Source organism: Hyalella azteca, unplaced genomic scaffold, assembly GCF_000764305.2.
Source record: "Hyalella azteca isolate HAZT.00-mixed unplaced genomic scaffold, Hazt_2.0.2 contig11104, whole genome shotgun sequence".
Lineage (NCBI taxonomy): Eukaryota > Metazoa > Arthropoda > Malacostraca > Amphipoda > Hyalellidae > Hyalella > Hyalella azteca.
The window spans coordinates 365466-372743 of NW_025941113.1; the positions used below are offsets into that span (position 1 = coordinate 365466).

At 43.0% G+C, this 7278-nt stretch overlaps 1 protein-coding gene across 1 annotated transcript in view; it reads right to left on the reverse strand.

The window, feature by feature from the left end:
• The window catches only part of LOC108674532, an 83812-nt gene extending 79905 nt beyond the window's left edge, over positions 1 to 3907 (reverse strand). Inside the window, exon 1 of the mRNA XM_047882694.1 lies at positions 3735 to 3907. The gene's annotated coding sequence lies outside the window, so the exon portion shown is untranslated. The remainder of the gene's footprint in view (positions 1 to 3734) is intronic.
• Positions 3908 to 7278: the final 3371 nt, after the last annotated feature.

Genomic DNA, 7278 nt, shown 5'->3' on the forward strand with positions numbered 1-7278 from the left:
AACAACTCGGAAAATAATATTGGATGCGCAACACGGTAATAATTTCTACGAGGCAAAATCTGCATGGTCACACACGGCAAACGCAAAAAAAAAATGGGTAACATGAGAAGCAGCGGCGCACATCCTGCAGTACGGCATCTGCAGGCTAATGACCCGAGTCGTCTGTCATGGAATACATTAGGCGCTCAAGAAATAAGCAGCCTCCCTGAAAAATATTTACAACAGAAAACTCGGAGACAGCAGCAAAACAAACACAGGAGCTCCGCCTGCTTTCTTCTCCACGCAAACTTTGCTGCCGATGCCGCATTGGAACACTTCACGTCTCACGCATGCCCTGTTCCTGCTAACTCAGTTGCAGAAAATTCAGCCTTATAAGGTCCATACATGGATTGATGAATAAATTTACATCAACAAATTTAACCATTTAAAGAAGTGAAATTGTAAAATTAACGATTTATTACTCGTGTTAATAAACAAAATTGACATAAAACGACGAAACTACGATTTGATTTAACTTTATTCACTCGCCAGCATCTATGTTATCTTAATTTCTAACAAATAACAACGAGCGAGTTAGGAAGAACAGCAGGCAATGCAGAGAGGTACAACTAGCAATTCATCTTCATTACTGAACTAGGAACCTCCAATCTGCGGCAAATTTGACGAGATCGTCCGACACTGAAGGCAAGCCAGCTCAGCATGTAGCGCCACAAGTGACAAGCCGAGCTTATGTGTCGGACTGGCTCTTCTATTTCCAGCGTCTGTACGCACGTCTCCATGACACAACACGCTTTTATCTTTGCGTGTTGGTTTTCAAATAATATCGCGGCCACCATTTGACAATGGATATTAAAATATTGTCGCGGCAAACATCGAATAAGGAGCTGAAAATGAAAAATCTCAACGAATATCGACTGAGTAAAAATCTAACAGATTCGTCTGATAATTTCTATTCTGAGCAACAATCGAGCTTCTTCTTTATCAGTGATACCCCGATATAATAAAAAAGACCATACGACCAGTTAAGAAATCTCTAACCAATTTACTACATAAATAAACGCTTCTTAATTGGTATGAGAATCAGGCCAATTGCAACGAACATTTTAACGTGCGGTACGTAGCTATTATAGTCCAGCTAATAGGAGCAAATGCAGAAAAGGAAAACTGGATCAACTAAACTTAGATTCAACAGCAGGGTGAGTAAGATAGGAATGCAACAGAGGCAGGAAACAATACAGACGATCCCGATGCGGTCCAGATGCCTCTACCAAAATAGAAGCATACAATTTTAAGCCCCACAATTATTCGCATGATTGGTTCCAGGTCGACAGGGCTAAACTTACCATAAGCCTGCAATTTGTTCCGAGAATGCGGTTACTGAACCCAATGAATCGCTGTCAAAACAATGCAAAAGTTGCAATTAGTTCTACAAATCCAGCTTCAGCTGAAACCCCAAAGAGGAAAACACATAACGGTAGCCAGCATAAATGATTCAGCCGAGTCCAGTTTGAGAACCTCGGGTGGAAGGAGCAGGCAAAACAGTTGGCATTTGCTAGAGTAGAAGCAGCACTCATTAGGCCTGCAACAGCAGAGCGCCCGCTGCAATATCATGTGCGGCGCGCAAGAAAAATAACACAATTAGGTCGTGAGTCTGTGAAGCGAGGCCAGTAAATTGGACTCTTTACAGGCAAGTAAAGACATAAAAATGAGCGCGCTTTGCACTTTTAGGGTCTGGGCTTTGAGTTCAACCCTAGGATTTGCCGTGCAATGATTCATGCCCTTTTAAAATTGAAAACAAACTTGCGAAATGATGAAGTGGGTAAAGTGAGCAATTGGAGGAGTAGCACAAGCGAGTGAAAAGGGGAGGTTCACCGAAATACATAGATGAATGCAATCGTGATAAATGCAATAATGATGGAAACAATCATGATTGAAATTGAAATGTATATACCGTACTTATTGTCTTATGGAATAATGAACCATTCAGAAACTTACCACTTTACATGCCACATCGTTTTACGAAGATACTACCAGAAAATTTGCATTGCGTTACTAACTATCACGGTCAACATTATACCACAATGAGCATATAGCAGCATGGATGCCGCTCATTACTTCGTAGCATGGATGCCGCTCATTACTTCGTAGCATGGATGCCGCTCATTATTTCGTAGCATGGATGCCGCTCATTACTTCGCAGTATGGATACCACTCATTACTTCGTAGTATGGATACAACTTATTATTTCGTGCCATATTTCTTACTACGCACCGGTGATGATCGTCAATGAGGTGGCCGCAATGAAGCCCGCAATGGTTCCTGGTTCCTCAAGAAGCTCCAGCAAATCATGGCGGGCGAGTAACGCGATGCCGTCCAGGAAGCGACCAGCCCTCAGCACAAGCCAACCCTGATCACTGGAGAGCAGTCCAAGATACTGGCTAAAGCACGTCATAGTTCTGCTGCCAGTACGTCATAGTTCTGCTGTCAGCACGGCAAAGTTCTGCTGTCAGCACGGCATAGTTCTGCTGCCAGCACGGCATAGTTCTGCTGCCAGCACGGCATAGTTCTGCTGCCAGCACGGCATAGTTCTGCTGTCAGCACGGCATAGTTATGCTGCCAGTACGTCATAGTTCTGCTGTCAGCACGGCATAGTTCTGCTACCAGCACGGCATAGTTCTGCTGCCAACACGGCATAGTTCTGCTGCCAGCACGGCATAGTTCTGCTGCCAGCACGGCATAGTTCTGCTGCCAGCACGGCATAGTTCTGCTGCCAGCACGGCATAGTTCTGCTAAGCCAGCACGGCAGGGTTCTTCTACCAACACGTCGTGTCTGTCTCCAGCACGGCGCAAGGCCATCTGCCCCTCTTACCAACAAAACAAATATTTCGGAACCATTGTTAATTAATCTATTCAGATTAGGTTACACATTTAAGGGTTGAAATAATAACGTCTTTACTCCCCTTGGAATACAGGCTGTGCTCGCTATGCTCTATTTTGAGAAGCAAAATACTTTTCAGTTAAATATTTTATTATTTGTCGATAGGCCAGAGTTTCTCGAGTAACGGACCAAGAACTGCTTGATCCCGCTGATTACTGGCTAATTTTAATCTAAAATTGACAATTATAACAATGCAGTTGCCGTCACGTAAGTACAGAAATTTCAAGTAGAAAAATATCATCTGAAATGTCATTAAGAATGTCCGTCTTTCGTAACATACATTCAAAACTAATACATCAAACGTATAATATACACAAAAACCTATACTGATAGAACTCGAAGAGCTTCAGCTAGAAATTTAGTGGGAATAATCCCCAATTAAGCGTCGAATTTAGGAGCGCCTGAGCGAAACAGTTTCAGAGATTCTCATTCAAATTAAGTACCTATATTGTAAGTGTATTGCATTGAGTGTACATTGTATTGAGTGATAAACTAGTGTGCGTAACGTAATTCTCACAAGTAACGAACTCTCACTCATAATGAATTTATCATGGTCTGGATAACTTACCGAGTTACTTCTAGAAACTTCTAGAAATTAAAATTTCAAGTTGTATTTCTTCAACTCTGGGGGTTAAGCTCCTGTACAAATCGATTTAAAGAAATATCACTCAAGACTTTACGTGACTTCCCTACTAATCCAATCGATTGAACAAGATTCATTAATTATCAAGCAATTAAATTTTAGCTTCAACCTCTAGAATGGATTTAAGGATGAGAAAAGATATACAACACCTACCTTACGTAGAGATCTTGGCGATGTGAGCTCGGAATATCTTCATGCTCGAGGAAGAGCTAAACAAAAACTAGCTTCTTGGTAATTATGATACATAGAACCTCTATCGAACACACACTTTTACAGCTAGGCAAAAAAGATGTCAGGATATGACGGCTTGGTAAGGACAACATGAAATTTTCTACAAAAATAAAACACGGACAAAATTAGATCAGGTTATTAAAAATACAATACGACACTACGTCACTGCCTGACTGATCCAATTTATTGATCAAAAATAGAGGCCTGGGCTTAGAGAAAAATTTTGCCCGGCAGGCACACCCTTTTGAAGTTCGTGCAACACCACGCACTCGCTCACTTGCGATGCATAGCGCAATGCAAGCACACAATGCTTAAACGGTAAAGAACAATTATTTATAAACCGACACATTCATCGGTGTAGTGGCTCCAGGGAGAGCAATGGAGTAGAGCAATTGTGGAGCAGAAGACGTGAGAATAGGAGACGAAGGAACCAGCACATCAGCCAATGACCGTCGCCTGGAACACGGTCGACACAACTGAGGGCAGGCAGCCGCCCTCACCCCTCACATGTGGCCAGCCCTACTCTCTCACTCTCTCCATGTCACCGCGCTCTCTTTCTCAACACCTGCTCTCTACCTCCACTCTGAACTCTCTCTAAAACATCTTCTCTCATAATTGCATTCATCATTCTCTTCAGTTCCTGCCCCTCCTCAATTAATACATTCTTCGTTATCCTTCTTCCGCCTTTCCCTTATTTATCACTCTCATCACCACTCATTCTTCAAATCTCAATTTCTTAAGCCTATTTTCCTTTCCAGCTCATTTCTGAGCACACTACGTTCGTCCCATATCTAGCTTTTACTTTATAACTCAATTATTCCACCTTTACTATACTCACAAGACTCCAACTATTCGACCAAGAGAGTCGAAACAAAAAGCGTCATCGCTCCAAATGATCGGAACTGAAAACATGGCGAGAGTTTTTATCTCATCAAAACCTAAGTGGCGATTTGCACAAATGAGAGCCATTGACACGAGTAACGCCTCGTTAACGCGCCAATGCGGTGCAAAAAAACGCGGTCATTTATTCGCAAGCTTCGATCTCTTGCTGCAGCAGTGAAGGATGCGCTTAGAAACACGGCCTTCTATGCAACGAATATACTTACCTCCATCTGCTTAACTGCCTTTACCCAACTGCCTCTACTCAACTGCCTCTACTCAACTGCCTCTACTCAACTGCCTCTACTCAACTGCCTCCACTCAACTGCCTCTACTCAACTGCCTCCACTCAACTGCCTCTACTCAACTGCCTCTACTCAACTGCCTCTACTCAACTGCCTCTATTCAACTGCCTCTACTCAACTGCCTCCACTCAACTGCCTCTACTCCTGTCTCTTATACACATCTCTAGATGTGTATAAGAGACAGCAACTGCCTCTACTCAACTGCCTCTACTCAACTTGCTCTATTTAACTGCACTACTCAATTACATCTACTTACATGCATCTTATTACATGCATCTACTCACCTGCATCTATTTATCTACTTGTTGTACGATGTACGGAGAAAAAAAAGTACGCGAAAAATTGCAGGATTTCACAGAAGCTGCAGCTATGGTATGTCTTCATCGACAATTTTTAAAGTCAATGTCTTAATTTGACTTTTGAACACAAATTTGTTATCTTATCTGAAAACCCAATTTCGAAATCATTGAAAATATCCCCCTTGAAAATTTGACTGAAACAAAATAGTAAAATAATATCTGTAACTTGAAAAAAGTGGATAATTTAACGTTTACAGAATTTATGGTTCGCACTACGAGAAGCTTCAGTGGCAATGAAGCGTTGCCCATGAGTGTGGTATACTTACTTGCAATACCGAACCGTTCTTCAGTATCGCGCAGTAACTGTACACATGGAAATGACATATGTACGCCTTATATGCGATTATAACAAACTTATAACTTATAAGTTTTAAGTACACTTAATATCAGGCAAACTAAATGCGCCTTATCATCATGAAAATTCATTATTCAATGTTCATATTTCTTGAATAATTAATAATTCACGAAATTTCGACTTACTGATCATCTAATTAATCATGAACAGGGGAACAAGAAAAATCACTTATACACCAAGTGATATCAAACTTAATTGATACCCAAATGTATTCAAAGTAACAATCAAGCAGCACAGCGGTCCAGAGGAGTAGATATATAAGAATGTGCAACTTGCAGAGGCTTGGCTATACGAATGCAGCACGACGAGCACCGCCTCTGGGACCGCACTATCAAAAATTCTCATAAGTTTGTACCTCCGTCTAGCTGCCAATCCCTGACGAGTGAACCCACCAATCACAGACGAGAAATCGGCCGCTGCGTGTACTGGACTTTTGATATAATAAGGCCTCAGGTCGTCGCTGATAATTACCGTACTGCGCCTGCCCCTCGATCGCAGAGAAAGAAATACGGCAGAAACGCCGTCAACAAACCCGACGGCAATAAAATTATAGCGCCAGAGTCTCCTGAGCTTCACTTGCCGATGGCCGCCGAAGTCCATAAAGACTTGGCCGGCTACGGTAGGCATATTATCGACCATCCGCAAGACAACAATTGCGCCAATAATTCTCGACAGGTTCAGCAGGTCCACAATTTGCACCAGGATCAGCACGTCAACTGACTAAGAATACACAAAGAAATAAACGAGGCTAAGGGGAAATAATAAAAAATAAAATTAAATGATGATATGATCATCAACATTAACATTAAATGTTATCAACAAATGATGATATTTATATGAGACGAACATGATCGAATGAAAAATGAAACAACAGCCCTCAGAACAGGTTCGATAATATTCAATCTGCCTCGGCGAGTTTCGACTGTAGCCTTGAAGCTAAGAGCATCGGCACGGCTGTAACAGCAGTAAACCCAGCAGCAGTATAAGGTAGTAACTGCTCGGAAGTGTGGCAGCAATCACGACGCAATAAGCAGAAACTGCAGTATAGCGGACCCAGCTGCATCAAGGTAGTAACTACAACTGTTGCTGCAGCAAGACAGTAACTGCAACTGTTCATGCAGCAAGGCAGTAACTGCAGCGGTGGCAGACGCCGCAACTCTGAAGGATCGATAGTCGTCGTGCGTGTTGACGGCTCATCTATTCGTGGTGAACTGGACTCAACCACTGCACCACGCGGCCACAACCACCGCACTACGCGGCCACAACCACCGCACCACGCGGCCACAACCACTGCACCACGCGGCCACAACCACTGCACCACGCGGCCACAACCACTGCACCACGTTGCCACAACCACTGCACCACGCGCCCACAACCACTGCACCACGTGGCCACAACCACTGCACCACGCGGCCACAACCACTGCACCATACGGCCACAACACTGCACCATACGGACACCACTAGGCAATGTTGAACTTATTCAGGTTATTTCATCAGCCACTGATAATCCTTGGTAAATGACAACATGTAATCGACTAACGAAGTCCTACCATCGGCCAATAAATT